Raw genomic sequence first — 15,203 nt, 5'->3', positions numbered from 1 at the left:
TTTTAGTCCAATCAACTCACCACTCGCCTCCTCCTCTGGCAACCACCTGTGGCTCTGATGCAGTCACTCCTAGACCAAGTGTCCCACCGCTCTCCTCCTCCAGGCAGGCCACCAGTGTTCTGGAGCAATCGTTCTGAGTTCAAACAGCTCTCCACGCAGCTCCTCCTCTGGCAACTGCCTGTCGTTCTGATGCAGTCACTCCTAGACCAAGCGACCCGCTGGGCTTCTCCTCTTCCTCTGGGCAACCCCCCAGGGTTCCGAAGCGGTCGTTCTGGGTCTAAACAGCTTGCCACACAGCTCCTCCTCAGGCAGCCGCCTGGAGCCCCAGTGGTTGTCCGAGTCCAAGCGCTGTGCTGAGCCGCCTCCTCTACGATGATCCCAGTTGTCCGTGTTTACCGCTCCAGTGGGGGGAGGGGCGTCTCACCGAGCAACTCTACTTCACAAAGTTCCCTGTGTTACGGGGCTACTGCCCCATCCGGGATGCCTCCCCAATGGGAGAGACTCATCTGGTGGCTTTGAGTTGTTCCCAAGTCTCTCACTCTAAAATTGATATTTTTAAATTTTATATATCCTCCTGATTCAGTATGATTAAGTCATATACCTGTAGAAATTTTTTGAGAATTATCTATTTCTTTGCAGTACAGAGTATCAAAATTTTATTTGTTTATAATAATTTCAGTAGTGCTCAGATTGATATTTTCTTTTTCACCAAAATATTTTATTTCTTCATCAAAAGATTTTTATATTTCATCATTAGCATTATTATAGCTCTATGACTTTTACTTATTTCAAAGAACCAACTTTGTGTTAGGTTATTATTTTCTAATTTATAATTTATTTTCATTGAATTTAGCTATAATTTTAATTATTTCCAATCTCCTGCTTTTGCTGTTATTTTCTTCTTTCCCAATGGCTTTGAGATATACATTATAATATTTGTTTCATGACTTTTTAATTTTTAATAAAAAAGTTCAATGTATTGAATTTTCCTCTTACTACTGCCTACATAGTGTCCATGAAAACTTTGTATGTGGTGTTATTCTCATTTATTCCTAAGTAATTTTTAAAATTTTAACCCTGATATTTTCTTCTATATATCAATCAATCAATAGCATATTATTTAATCTCCAGGTGACACATTATATTCTACTTTCAATTTTATTCTTGATTTCCAGTTTAATATCCTTATAATCAAGTAGATTGCAAAAATCTCTAATTTGTATTTGCTAAGAATTACTTTGTAGGCTGTGTGGTATATTTAAGAGAAGAATCCATGTATTGCTAAGAAGAAGGAAAGTATATTCAATATTTGATGCATAAAATATTCTATATATATTTGTTAGTCAAAATTATTAATTGCATTTTTACTTTTTTCTTTACTTTTTGCTTGAAGGATCCATACAGTGATGAGAGAGGTGTATTAAACTTATCCAACGATATTGTGTTGTGATCAATTTAGTTATTGAATTTGAGTGGTTTTCTTGATGTATGTAGATGCCCCATTGTATGGGACATAAATATTTATGACTGTTACTTATGTTGACATAAATTTCCATTAAAAAGCATGAAAAGACATTCTTTGTACCTTTTGATTGACTTTGGCTTATTGTCCACTTCATCTGATATGAGAATAGAAAGTCCTACTTTTTATGTGATCCATACAAATGATACAATTTTCTCATTGTTTTACCATCAGTCTGCGGAGCTCTTTGATTTTTATCTCAAAATACAGAAAAAGGGAAAATGTACTTTCAAAACTCAAAAAAAATTTTCAAGATGACTGAACAGAGGAGATAGCTTTTCTGCCTGCTCTGTTGAAGAAAACAAGAAATCAGACAGGCAGTTCTCAGCAAAATGGGTGAACAACATCAACAACAAAAGGACAGACTTTACTTGAATTAAAACTGGATTTTCTGAGCAGACCAGGAAATAAGATGTTGAATACAATAAAATAAGGAATGAAATTGCAGCAGCACAGTCACTGCCATGGCCATGAAGGCAAAAACATAAGCAAGGGTGGTTTGTCCATTAGAAAAGTGGAGTGATAAGTTCACTAAATATTTCACATTTTTAGGAGGCCTGAGGCATGTCTGAATATGGAGTATTTGAGAACATTGCCCTACTAAACTGAAATGCACGCTGCACACTAACCATGTGTAGAAAAAAAATTCACCACCTCTTGAGGTGGCATGCAAAGGACAAAGAAATGTACCATTTTGCACCTGCACCATGTAGGACAGTATTTGAGGAAACATTTCTAGCAAACTCATATTTGAAGCTTGCAGCCCCAGCTTGGAAAGATGTATATGGCAGGGAATACAAAAGAGCAGTTGTAGGAAATATTGAACTTGGATTTTAAACCATAGACCACAAAATGTGAAGGCTAAAGATGATGTAGGAGACAAAATTTAGCTCTTTCACCACATAAATGGAACACACATGAGATCCCCTAGAGTACAGTTTTCTAGCATGAACAAGCAATTACTGGTCCCTCAAGGTGTGCTGATTTAAAATCTTCAGTGAAATTGGGATTCAATGAAGATCCTACAGTCTGCCTAAGGCTAGACACAATTTCCAGAAATTATGTCAATGGAATTATGTATCTCACTCCAACAGTGCATAGAGTGAAACTTCATGCTCTTCATGACCTTGCATAAAACTGTTAAGAAGAGAAGGTGTGAATCTTTTGAACTACAACAGAAAGAATTTGTTAAATTCATGGATATTATTTCTCCTTTTTCTCTTTTCTTTTTGTTCCCCTCTTATGCTATTTAATACACAGGACTAGATTTCATGAACATAATTGCATATCCTACTGTTTTTAATAATTTTCACTTTCCAAGTCTGATGAAAATAAGAAATATTTCAAGAGTCTTGTAATCTAGTGGAGATGATTTGACTTTGGAATCAGACACAGCTCATCCTGAGTCCCAGTCCACCTGCTTATTAATTGTGGGAGTAGGTCCACAGAAGGAAACAGAAATTACAGCTTGGTCATTATGTCTAACCCCAAATTGCCAAATAAATTTGAATTTCATGTATGTAAACAATAGTGTCAGACCAATGAAGAATGCAGGCTGTATCCCTAATCCCTAAGAAACCCATGTTGTTTCTTCTCCTGTATAATATCTGCAATGTGAAAAACCTGTGGTCATTATGAAGTGAGAAAGAATAATCTGCTTTTGGACACTTCCTGGTTGTAGCTTCCTCCTCCCACTCAGGGACTTGTTTCTTCTAAATTTGTGCCTGAGGAGAAATATTATTGGGGAACTGTATCCCTTAACACTAACATATAAAGAGATATATCAGGTCCTTTAAGTCTCTGACATCAAGGGACCATAACCCTCAAACCTGAAATGGGGCTACTGTGAAATGAGGTATGATGGAGAAAGTCAGACTTGATCATATAGTTCCAAAAACACATGTACTTCATTTGTAGTATTTTATAAGTCACATAAAGGTATTATTCTGGAAAGGCTGTGCTATGTTATTAATATTCATTTCAACTCTTTCTTTTTATGTTATCAATGTGAATACAAGAAATATTTAAATTACATTTGTGCCTTAGGTGTTGTTTGCAGTAAATAATGTTGCTTTAAGAGGTTGATCCCATTTAAAGTTTAGTTTGTCTCCTAACAAGAACAGATAGCAGAAAAGTTAAATAACATTTCATAGTAATTGTCATATTATTTTCATTCATGAACAAAATACTGGCATATAAAATCCATAAACTGAAATGACCTTTGTGCATTATGTTAAATGGAAGTGTTCTGCTGGTTAGACTAGATCCCACATTTATAAGGAAATGTTGCCTTAAAATAGCAGCAGCCTGAGGCTCTGGGGAAAAATTCCCAAACCTCAAAAAATAAATAAATAAATAAATAAACTACCAAGAACATGTTGTTCTGGTACTATTTATGCCTGGATTGGATATTATTTGCTGTCACTCACAAATAATGCTGCCTGACTCAAGGGCCAGGTCTGAGGTCCTGTCCAATCAGGAACACTTAGAACTGTCCAATACTGTTTCCTGCCAGGGAGTTGGGGATGGACTTCCGCCACCTTTGTTATTTCCCCTGAGATTGCCATATCAGTCATTCAACTCTAAGTTTCACTCTCCTACTTTGGAGTTCCAGGTTGCTCTGCTGTGCAGAGGCTGAAGATCCCTAGGGAAAAAGACTGGCTCCTGAGCACCAGGAAATGGTGAGTGGGCAGTGGCATCATGAGCCTGGAAAGGGAGACTGTTGGAATGGCACAACTGACTGTGCAGGAACAGAAATTGGCAGACCTGTATTCTCCACAGCCTCGAATCTGCAGGCCTGAGCCCTCCTGTTGGGCAGTGTATCTTCATTCCTACTGGCCATTCAGGTGGGTAGCACATCAGTGGCAGAGATGCTCTCTCACTTCTTTATCCTTTTAGGGTATCCTCAACCCCTACCTCTAATACTATTTGGCAGGTGTGTGCCTGTGGCTCAGCAGCTACCCAGATGCTGGTGATTGACACGTGGTCCCATTGTCTTGATCAAATCTCCATATGCCATTTACTGGCAGGAGAGGAGTTGTGGCCTATAGGAATCTTGCTTCCTCCTGATATAGCCAATTTTCATTTTCACTTTCTTTTTTATTTTTTTTTTCTGGAAGTTGAACCTAGTGATAATTTACTACTGAGATATATCCCTAGTACTTTTTATTTTTAGACAGGGTCTATGTTAGTTGGTGACATTGGCCTTATGTGGTTTGATTTATTTAGATTTTCTATTGCAATTAAATGTACAATTTTTACATACATATGGATACATCTATGGATTTATTTTATATTGTGATTCCATAATGATTATTAAAATAGTATACTCTCATAATATACATGAATGTCAGGTAATGTTAAGTACTCCTTTTGTTCTTATAATTGAAAAATTTCTTGGCTACAATTATATATATAATTTTGTGGATGAATTTTAGAACTTCATAATTTGGTTTCTTATTTCATTAAAAGTAAAGCATGTTAATTTTTTACTATTGCAATGTAGTTATACATAATATTTGACTTCATTTTGACATAATCATACAAGCAAAGAATATAATTTGCTCCATTTCATTAACCAGTAGTTCCTCTTTCCCTCTCCTCCTATGTTCCTCCTCTTTCATTTATTTATAGCTTTATAAATTACTGCCTCACAGATATACATAAATATAGAAACTACTATGAGGTATTCATATAGGTATATAACAATTTTACAGGCATATATTGTAGGTTAATTTGGGAAAAAATAGATTTCTTTGTAAGGATTAGTTTTATCATTTACACATGGGATGTGTGAATTTTTATGTGCTAATGATATTTGTGTTCTCAGAAGTTCCACATAGTTTTTCTAAACATATATACATGTGAAATATCACATACATATTGCACATATATAAAACTTAATCATGGTGTTTTATACTATTTCTTAAATTGGATATACTATAAAAATGTGACTAGCTCCTAGGAACAATTTTTTTCTCACAGAATATTTATTAGTTCCAAGATGTATATTCTCTTTAACCATGCCCCTGAAATTGTAGGATTGGTGTTTGGGTGAGAAATGTGTTCTTACATGTTATCATGGTCACAAATGCTGTAATTTCTGTTATGCTCTGTGACAGTGAGCATCTTATAATATCAATAGCAAGAATTTCCACAAATAATAATAAACTTTTGAGTTTATGAATATTCACTTGTTTTAAGTCATCATCAATTTTACTTAGTTGTGTCTATGATGGAATTTTATTTTAGATTTCTCTAAATATTTTTAATATTTCTTTAGATTTTGAATTTCTCATGATTATTGAAATCTTAGCTATAGAGATCCCTTGTATTAATTGACAATTCAAGGTATTTGCCTGCATTTTTTTTTGTTTGTTTCTGGCTTTAAATATAAGAAAATGTATCCAAAAAGGCAGATACATTTGGATTTCAAGAAAAAAATATTTTTTTAATTAATAAAATAGAATATTTACATTTTCATTCCCCTGGGTTTGTGTTGTAGGTCTCTTGTATGTTTTGTATTTGGATTTTGTATTTAAAATAAAATTTTAAATTTTATTTTATTTTGTATTTTATTTTGTATTTAAAATAAAATTCTAGGGCTTATCTTTGGAAATTCTAACAGGAAATATAAATAAGAAAAATCTCACTCCCCTATTGCTTCAGGAAAATGAATATTTACTCAAAATCATTGGTTAAGTTAATTTTTGAATGACACATTCACTAAAACACCCACTTCTCTTTCTTGAAGATTTTTAAAAAATCATATTGACAGTGAATCATTCACTTTCTTATCTGGATTTTGGACCTCATTACAAAATATATAGAATAAGATTTGGCAAATCCTACAAATATGCATCATAATTTATTGTTTTCTGAATGATACATTATAGAGATAGCAATGAAAGGACATATAGTTTTAGAAATAGTTACATATTTTTTCTTCAAAATTTCTTATGAACCTTTTAAATTTATTACTTTTCCAAGTCATACTTAGACTCTGGGTTTGTGATGTGCTTTTTTGTACCTGTAATCTCCAAGCAATTACCTCATAAGGAATCTAGGTTGTTAGCTCAGTTTTTGAATAGTTACTTAACATGAAAGAGGGAAAAAACTTGTTTTGCTCCTGGGATGTCTTGTTTGAGTACTTTATTCGAAATGGAGAGAAAATAATATTTCTTCAGATACATCCTCTACATTAGGAGCAAATCAACCATTGAGAGCTTTGAAGGGATTGCATATAGTTCTGTCTCTGGGTGGTTCTCTTTGCAGCTGAGTTGACATTTAATATCCAAAAACCTGTGTTTTCTCATTTCTAAAATGGGAATAATTTTAGAGGACACAGATTATTATACTTGTCATGTAAGCTAGTAACACGTGTATGTGCTGTGGCCACAGCTGACAAACCTTCTGGGAAATGCTGTGCTGATACTGGTTGTTTATGTGCTACTCACATGAATTTTCTTTCAAAAACTTGTAAAAACCTTTTCACTGTAGGCACCAATGACATCCACATTGACAACATAAAAAGTTGTCTTCCTGTCTAAATTCCAAATGCCTATTCTCTGCTGCTTCAAGGTGGTATAACTGTTTCCTTGAACTGCTTTTACTGTGTCTCCCTAATAAAAGAGTTGTCTGTTCCATGCTTCTATCACCCACATTCAGCTATTTTAGAAAATGACATAGAAACCTGTGTTTTTTGCTTTTTTAAAAGGAGGGTTGACATTGGTTCTGGCTGGTGTCATTCCTTGTTATAAATTGAACCAGGATATCCCCAGGTCTGAGAAAAGTCACCCCATAAACAATCAAGTATATAAAAAGGTTTTGTTTATATGTAACATATGTGCATATTATATATATACATATAGGTTTAGGCTAGTCTCTTACCTGATTTGTTTTAGGTGAGGAACACACTTTCTTACCCTTATTTCTTCTCAGGTACAAAAAACAGGAGAGACACTGCCCTCAGTGAAAGCAGTGGGCTTTAAGCAGAAAACTTCCAGTGGTGGGTTTTCTCCCCCCAGATGCTGACCGTGGTCCATTCCATTCCAGATACCAGAAAAATAAAGCAAAATACATAAAAAATTATATATATGCACACATACACACACACACACACACATACTCAGAAATCATGCTTTTTTGAATAAGTGTCACTGTCCAGATTTTAAAATAATAAGAAATGTATGAGTCATGTGGTGTAGTAGAGGTGTTTGGACTTTAAATTATACACAACTTTTTTGTACCCTGGATTGAACCCAGAGTCAGTTAACCACTGAGCCACACCCCCAGCACAATTTAAATATTTTATTTAGTGACAGGTTCTTGCTAAGTTGCTGAGGCTGGCTTTGAAATTGCAATCTGCCTATCTCAACCTTACAACCTGCTGGGATTACATGTGTGTGCCACCATGCCTGGCAAGAAAATTTATCTTGATTTCAATCCCACTTGCTTATTTATGGGCTTTCATCATAGGAAGAAAAATATCATGGATTGGAAATTATGTCTAAGACCAAATAGCAAAATAAGGTGTTGATCTTTAATCCTGAATCCTCACTGACCAGTCAAGTGGAGAATAGGTCAGCAGTAGACTCCAGAAGTTCTGTCCTGTTTTTGAAGAATATCTTCAACCACTTCTTGAAGTTCTATCTGAGCACATATATGCCAGCATTCCAGAACATTCCCAGCTTTTGAAGTGGAGAAGGATGATCATCAGGAGCATGACTCCATGTATTGTTTTCTGACATAATGAGGGCTATGGTCTGTGTCTGTAGGTATCTCAGATCTTTCTTCCTGAACTGGTTTTTTTCTTAAACCCAGAGGTTCTTTACCACTAAGCAACATCCCTGGTACTTTTTATTTTTTATTTGGAACAGATGCTGAGTCTGGCCTTGAACTTGTGTCCAGTCTCATGAGTTGCTAGGATTACCAGTGTGTACCACCCTGACTGAATTCTCCTGAATGTTCTAAATGAATGGGAAACAAAATGTGAAATACTGATCTCTGTCTCCCAGGTTATGCCTTTATATATATATGTCAATAAAATCCTAAAATTCCACCTCCCTGTCCATATTCCCAGTGACAACTTCTTCTCTGATCAGTATTATCAATAATTTTCCCCTATTACATTTCAAATGAGTACATATTTTAATTTAAGACTTTTTAAAAATTAATTAACAAGGAACTGGGCAGAACTTTATAAATATTTTTTTTTTCTAGCTGAGTGCAATGGGTTCTAAGATATCTAAACTTCCCTTCTTTTGAGATTGGTAAGGGGTGGAATGGTAAGAGCTGTCCATTACCAGTGTGTTCTCCCCTTTGAGAGCAGTTCCCATAGGTGGAATTTCTGGTTGCATGGACTTAGTATTAGTGAGGTTCTTGTTGCTTTAATTTGTGGTGAGTTGCTGGCACTGTTGAGACAATACTCATCTAAAGCTTGGTAAATGTCAATCTGTGATGAACTGGAAAGGTCAGGTGATAAAATGGTGGTCTGGTTGAGACAGGCTGTGGACCAGATAGCAATGTAGTTTCAGGTTGGCCTGGCAGGGATGTTGCCATCTGGCAAGCTGGAGTAAGCACAAAACAGTGAAGCTGCAGGTTTAGTAGGTCAAGTTGTAGGCAGGGTGAGAGACTGAAGGGGTTGGCAGAAAAGGTCCCTGGTTTCTAGGGGCCCAGAAACATTGTGATCACAGGAACAAGTTAGGTAAGGCAGACCAGAACCACTTGTATGTCAGACAACTGGCAGTGCCAGGAACAGGAAGAGTACTGCAGTGGGTTGATGCCAGTGACTCAGCACGTGCCAAACTAGGTGGGTGCAAGGGAAAAGAGGGTTCTGTGTCTTGGAAGTACCAAGAAACAGTCAGACAGGTAATCAGAGGGTCAAGTGTCCTGACACCAATCAAATCATCATTTGGATCCAATATAGCTGGCCTCAGGAGTTCCTTTGAGCTACAGGACTCACAGCATTGTAGAGAGTTGGCTTCTCTGTAACCTTCAATCTGGAGTTTAGCAGTGCAAAAATGCTCTCATTCTCTTATTTTCCCTGTGTTAATTTAGATCAGTTAAGCCTTTGCTAAGTTTAGATAGGATTATGCAGGTCTGATCATAATGTCCCTGACCTGGGTTTCCACTACCCATTGGCACAGGTGTAGTGTACTCCCAACATGACTCCTGGTTCAGCTCTCCACTTATGATTGGTAAACTCTCAGGATAACATTTTTTAGACAAATTTAATGAGTTGAACTTTTGAACATGATGGGTTACATAATCATGAAAAACTAAACATCTTTAGAAATTAGGTAATATAAAACCACATCATGTACACAAAATTAAGTAATATTGATAATCATGTGCAATAAAGGCATTCTCATAAAGAGAAAATATAGTTTAAACTGTTATTCTCCATGTTCAGAAACTGTACTTTTTAAAACAAGCATGTGATACACCACCACCAAACACAAAGTGTGAAATGACACTCTTAGACATATGAGAACATAATAATGTTCCTCCAGAGTTAAAATTCAGGGTCATGATTAAAGGGGATGTACATTTAGAAAGATAGAATTACTAAACTGTGGAAAATAATGGTTCTAGGAACCAGAAAACTTATCTGTTATATCCAGTTTTACAAATACTAAAAAACACCAAGAATATTTTATAAATATGTCACATGAATGTTGTGTTTCATATGAAAGCATATTTGAAAACATGTAGAATTTGAGAAAATACAAATACACATAAGTACATAAAAGAACAAATTGCACATCCTATATATAGATGGTAAAACTATCATTAAAAAGTTGACTATTTTCCCCAAGCCAATCTATAATAATACATCAGCAAAATTTAAGAAGGGAACAAAGTAAAAACATCTAAAATTCTCCTGGAAGATTATACATATGTATATAATTAGCCAAGAACTCTATGAAATGTAAAAGCAAAGTTACCAGCTATCATTACCTGACACTTGTATATGTTATAAAATTAAAGTATTGTGGTAATCTATAGATCAATAATTTACAATAGAGAAAATTACATAGGTAAATCCATATGTATGTAAACATTGTTTTTATTGTTAAGTGCACTAAAATTGATAGTTTAATTTATCTATATAAAATTAATTATATCAAGAAAATTACTCAATGTGAATAAATTATATAATGTAGCCTAAAAGTAGATATTAGAACTAGCAGCCCAGGACACTGGTTGGGATTATGTGCAGAATGTGTGTAACACTGGAATTATACCTCAGCACTGCCCAACAGAAAGCAGATATTAAGAGGGATGATTATAAATCTATAGCAGAATATGAACCTTCTGACCAGATTTACTCATGAATACACCAAATAAATATCTATTCCTGTTGTGAATCCCTCTTAAATTTATAAATTAATTAGAAACATATAAAACAATCTACCATCAGATCAGTTGGAGAAGTTGGGTTATACTATGACATTAGCATTCCTTAATGATCCTTATAACTGGGGCAGGATGCTTAAATCCACTGTCACTCTGAGTAGAGGAAGACACTTTGGATCATCAATATATCACTTTTAACTCAAAATCATTTGTAGTTTGAATTTTAATATAACTGGTACACACAGAGAAGGACACTAGATATACATAAGTATCAAGATCAGAGAAAAAGAATGTTTTTCTATGAAAATACATGATCCATGGGCTTTATTTCATGGGACCAGGGAAGAAGAGGAGTTAAATCTCAAAGGTTCCACTTTTTCCTAAAAGATATTTGCCAGCATAATCTGTGAAATGATGTTGCTAATAGTTGAGTTTCTATCTATCCAACATCAAAGAGTGGACAAATGCAGTCTACAACTGGCAGCCAAATTGATAGTGAAGTACACCATGATCCCTCTTCCTCAGCACACCTCAGTAATAACTCCAGGACTAACCAATTCTTTCTGTAAGGAATTTGTCCAAAATTCAACTTTTTCCATTCAATGTACTACCTTCTAATCTCCCAGGATTTGGGAGCAATGACAGTGTATAGTTGCATATTTCTCTGTATCACAAAATGTGGCTCCACTTTGGCATGCAAGAATTTTCATGGGCTGCAATCTCCACCAGGAGTGAAGAAAAGGGGTTAAAGGTGCATACTCCTGCTTCTTTCTAAAATAGGTTCACATCACCTTCTTTCAATGAGTAAAAGGCAGCCTGATTTCTAACTTTTAATATAAATTTAGTGCACCACTCAACTATGAGAACTTCTGCAGCCTGAGTGCAGCTACTATCAAAAAATGGAAGAATAGTTAGTACTCCAATTATGTGGATATGGATAAAAGAAACACTTGCAAACTGTGCTAGAATATAATTTCAGTAGAGCCAATTTTTAGAAAGTCTTGAAAGTTGAATGTTCTCTAAAAATTAACACAATAATAATAATTCTGGGTGCATTCCCAAAGTATTTAAAATCAGTTTGTGAAATAAATGGTTGCATTATTTTCTTCATTATAGCAGTATGTACGGAAGCGAAGGTCAGGGAACAACTGAAGTGACCTTTGATGAAGGACTAACCAGGAGATTTCTCCCAGATTTTAGGGCACTCAACTACTTCCCTGAAACCTAGAGTCCATAAATTTAGTCTGCTCTCTTACAAGATAAGATCCAAGTATTGATATTCACTAGACTCTCAAGAGACTTTAGGTGTGTCAGCTGTGAGCTCCTCATATCAGACAGTTCTGAAACACAGTACCAGGAAAATACCAGAGAGAGCAAGGAGAACCTTCTGACATAAATTCCATCATGGGACTTCTCAACACAAAAACATGTGACAGGGTGTCTGGCCTTGGAGACAAAAGAAGCACAAGCACATATTTTCGCAAAGGTCAAGTGATTTTTCTCTAATTTCTATCATGTGAAATACTCATAAATAACAACAATAAAAGCCTTTGTTTTTAACTTTTTCTATGGTACTTTGGATTTGTCACATGGGCATGTTAAATGTGAGCTGCACACTAAGTCCAATATTTAAAAATTTGAGAAAAGTCTTTCCAAGTTGCCTATGTCAATTTTAAATCCTGATGTTGACTTTGAAATTGAAATCTTCATCTCTTAGCCAACTGAGTTTCTGTGAACTATTTGTAAATAATATAGCTATTGTTATATAAGCTATTGGTTAAATTTTCCCTTTTTCTTTCATTTCAGAGGGTAGGTTTCATGTTGTAGGACAATTTTCCTCCTTTCATGTATTAGTGTTTTATTTTTTGCTATATTTTTTGAATATATAGCAATTTTTATTACTTCAGAAGTTAGTATGATATTAAAATTAAAATATGCATGATTTTTTTTTTTTTTGTGGTGCTGGGGATTGAACCCAGGTCCTTGTGCTTATGAGGCAAGCACTCTACCAACTGAGCTATATCCCCAGCCCTGATTTTTGTTTTTATTGCCAAAAAATTATATGTGCTTTACCTTGTTTCTATAAATAGTACACCTTTTAAAATGAGTTTTATATCTTATTTATATTGTTTTTTATCCTGCCTAAGTACATAGTAATTCATATTTTTCATAGTTAATATAATATGGATAGAATCCAGGGGTAATCTATTAATGGGCTAAACCCCAACCTCTTTTGACCTCATGAAGTTATTGAGGATGGCCTTGAGATTATAAATTTCCTACCTCTGAATTAAACTAATAATTCTGGATTTTATGCATGACCTTTATCTATATATTCATGAATTTGTTTGTATTTATAGGATAAAGATCATAGCATTTTAAATTTAACTTTCAAACATTTTACAATTGTTTTTATTTTTATGTTTTAAAATTTTAATTGTGATCAAAACCACAGAACAGTGCTTGATCTTCCCAACATATCACATCACATATGCTGTTCAGCAATGTTAAATCAAATTGTGATGTAATATATCTGTAGAAGGTTTACATCTCAAAAGTTAATAAATCAGTTTCCATGTAAACAAGCACTCATATTTGTCTCTCTCATCAATATTGTTCTTCTCATTTCTGTTCAGGAGGATTTTTTTTTGTTTATTTGTTTGCTTTCTGGTGTCTTATACCAGTAGAGTTCTGTTAAATTTTTCTTTGTGATAGTGACATATTTCAGTTATCACAATGTACTGAGATGTATCCTGATTATAGATTTTGCAAAAATATATTACCTTTTTACTTGAAAAATATCATTCAGTTTCTATATTCCAAAATCCTCCATTCACTCATTTCAAGTGATATTTGTTTTGTTTCCCCCTGGTAGCTCTGTTGAATAATACCATAACAAACATTGGTGTTCAAATGTCTTATTTGCAAAATATGCACGAACTTATGTCAGAATTCACTGTCCTTCTGTCTTAATTTATGTCACTATTGTCAATTGAATATCGTATTGTTTAATATTTTCAAATTATGAAATAACTTTCTCCCAATTTTGTTTCTATTTTGAATATTTTTAAAAATTTTTTTTGTGATGCTGGGAATCAAACCCAGGGCCTTATGCTTGCAAGGCAAGCATTCTACCCACTAAGCTATCCCCCTAGTCCCATCTATTTTGAATATTTTTGATATATCCATAAAACTTTGAGATTCCATAAAATTTCTAGGATAAGCTCTTTTCTGTCTCTGCAAAAAATAACAGAGATTTACATGGAATTTCCAGATATTTTGAGGAGTACAAAGGTCTTTTAAATTAATCTTTCCATTCTGGAAAATGATCATATTCAACCCTCTTTAATCAATTGCTACATATGTGTGGATTTTTGAATATCCTTACCACTTTTTGATTTTTCCTTTATTCTATTATGATCACAAAATAATTTTAATACTTACCTACTTATTAACCTTTAGTCTTTTACTTTCCTACTGGTTGATTCAATTTAATATTTCATATGCTATTGAGAACAATTAATATATCAGTCAAATATTTTAAAATTATTTTCAAAGTCTTCTGTTTTTTGATTACAATTTTCATTGTCTTCCTTACAGCAAGTATGTATTGATTTCTCCTAGTATTAAAGTGTTACTTTCTATTTCTTTATTTAAATTGTCAATCTTAACTTTTTATTTCTTGGATGTTTGATGTGAGTTGAAATTATATCTATAATTATTACAGTATTCTAGGGAAAGTTCTTTTTTATATAATATTCTACTTTGCCTCTTTTCAAAACTTTTTTGTTAAATTTAAAATGTATTTTTCTCATGTAACTTCTTTCTTTAAACTGTTTCCTATATAATAATTTGACCATGCAAGCTTTCTTTTGACCACATTTTTATGTAACACTCTTGTAATTTTTTGCTTTTATTCTACATGTTTTCTTAGATATATAGTTCCAAGTTGATTGCATGTATTTGTATTTCTTTTAGATTTATTATTTTTCTTTTTTATAATTTTAATTTGTTCTTTTTATACATAAAGTATAAAGTTATACTTGGAGTATAACTACCCATGTTTGTGGTTGCATACAATGTGGAGTTACTTTGCTTGTGTATTCACATGTGAACATAGAAAAGTTATGTCTGCTTCAGTCTATTGCCTTTCTTATACCCATCTCCACTTCCTTTCTTTAATTCCACTTTATTTAATACAATTAAAATGTATTCTATGCTCCCCCACATTATTATGTATTAGCCTCAAATATCAGAGAGAACATAAAGGTTTATGAATTTTTATTTTACTACCTCTACATTTAACATTCACCGGGCACTT

The 15,203-nt window shown here is 34.0% G+C and overlaps 1 non-coding gene across 1 annotated transcript; it reads right to left on the bottom strand.

Annotated features, from left to right (window-relative positions):
• Nucleotides 1-12,836: 12,836 nt before the first annotated feature.
• On the bottom strand, nucleotides 12,837-12,910 carry Trnam-cau (transfer RNA methionine (anticodon CAU)). Its single transcript has one exon. It is a non-coding gene; the product is annotated as a tRNA-Met (tRNA).
• Between the last annotated feature and the right edge of the window lie 2,293 nt (nucleotides 12,911-15,203).

The sequence above is a fragment of the Sciurus carolinensis genome, unplaced genomic scaffold (assembly GCF_902686445.1).
Source record: "Sciurus carolinensis unplaced genomic scaffold, mSciCar1.2, whole genome shotgun sequence".
Classification (NCBI taxonomy): Eukaryota; Metazoa; Chordata; class Mammalia; order Rodentia; family Sciuridae; genus Sciurus; species Sciurus carolinensis.
The sequence above is the reverse complement of the archived record's forward strand: the minus strand, read 5'-3'. Positions and strand labels throughout refer to the sequence as shown.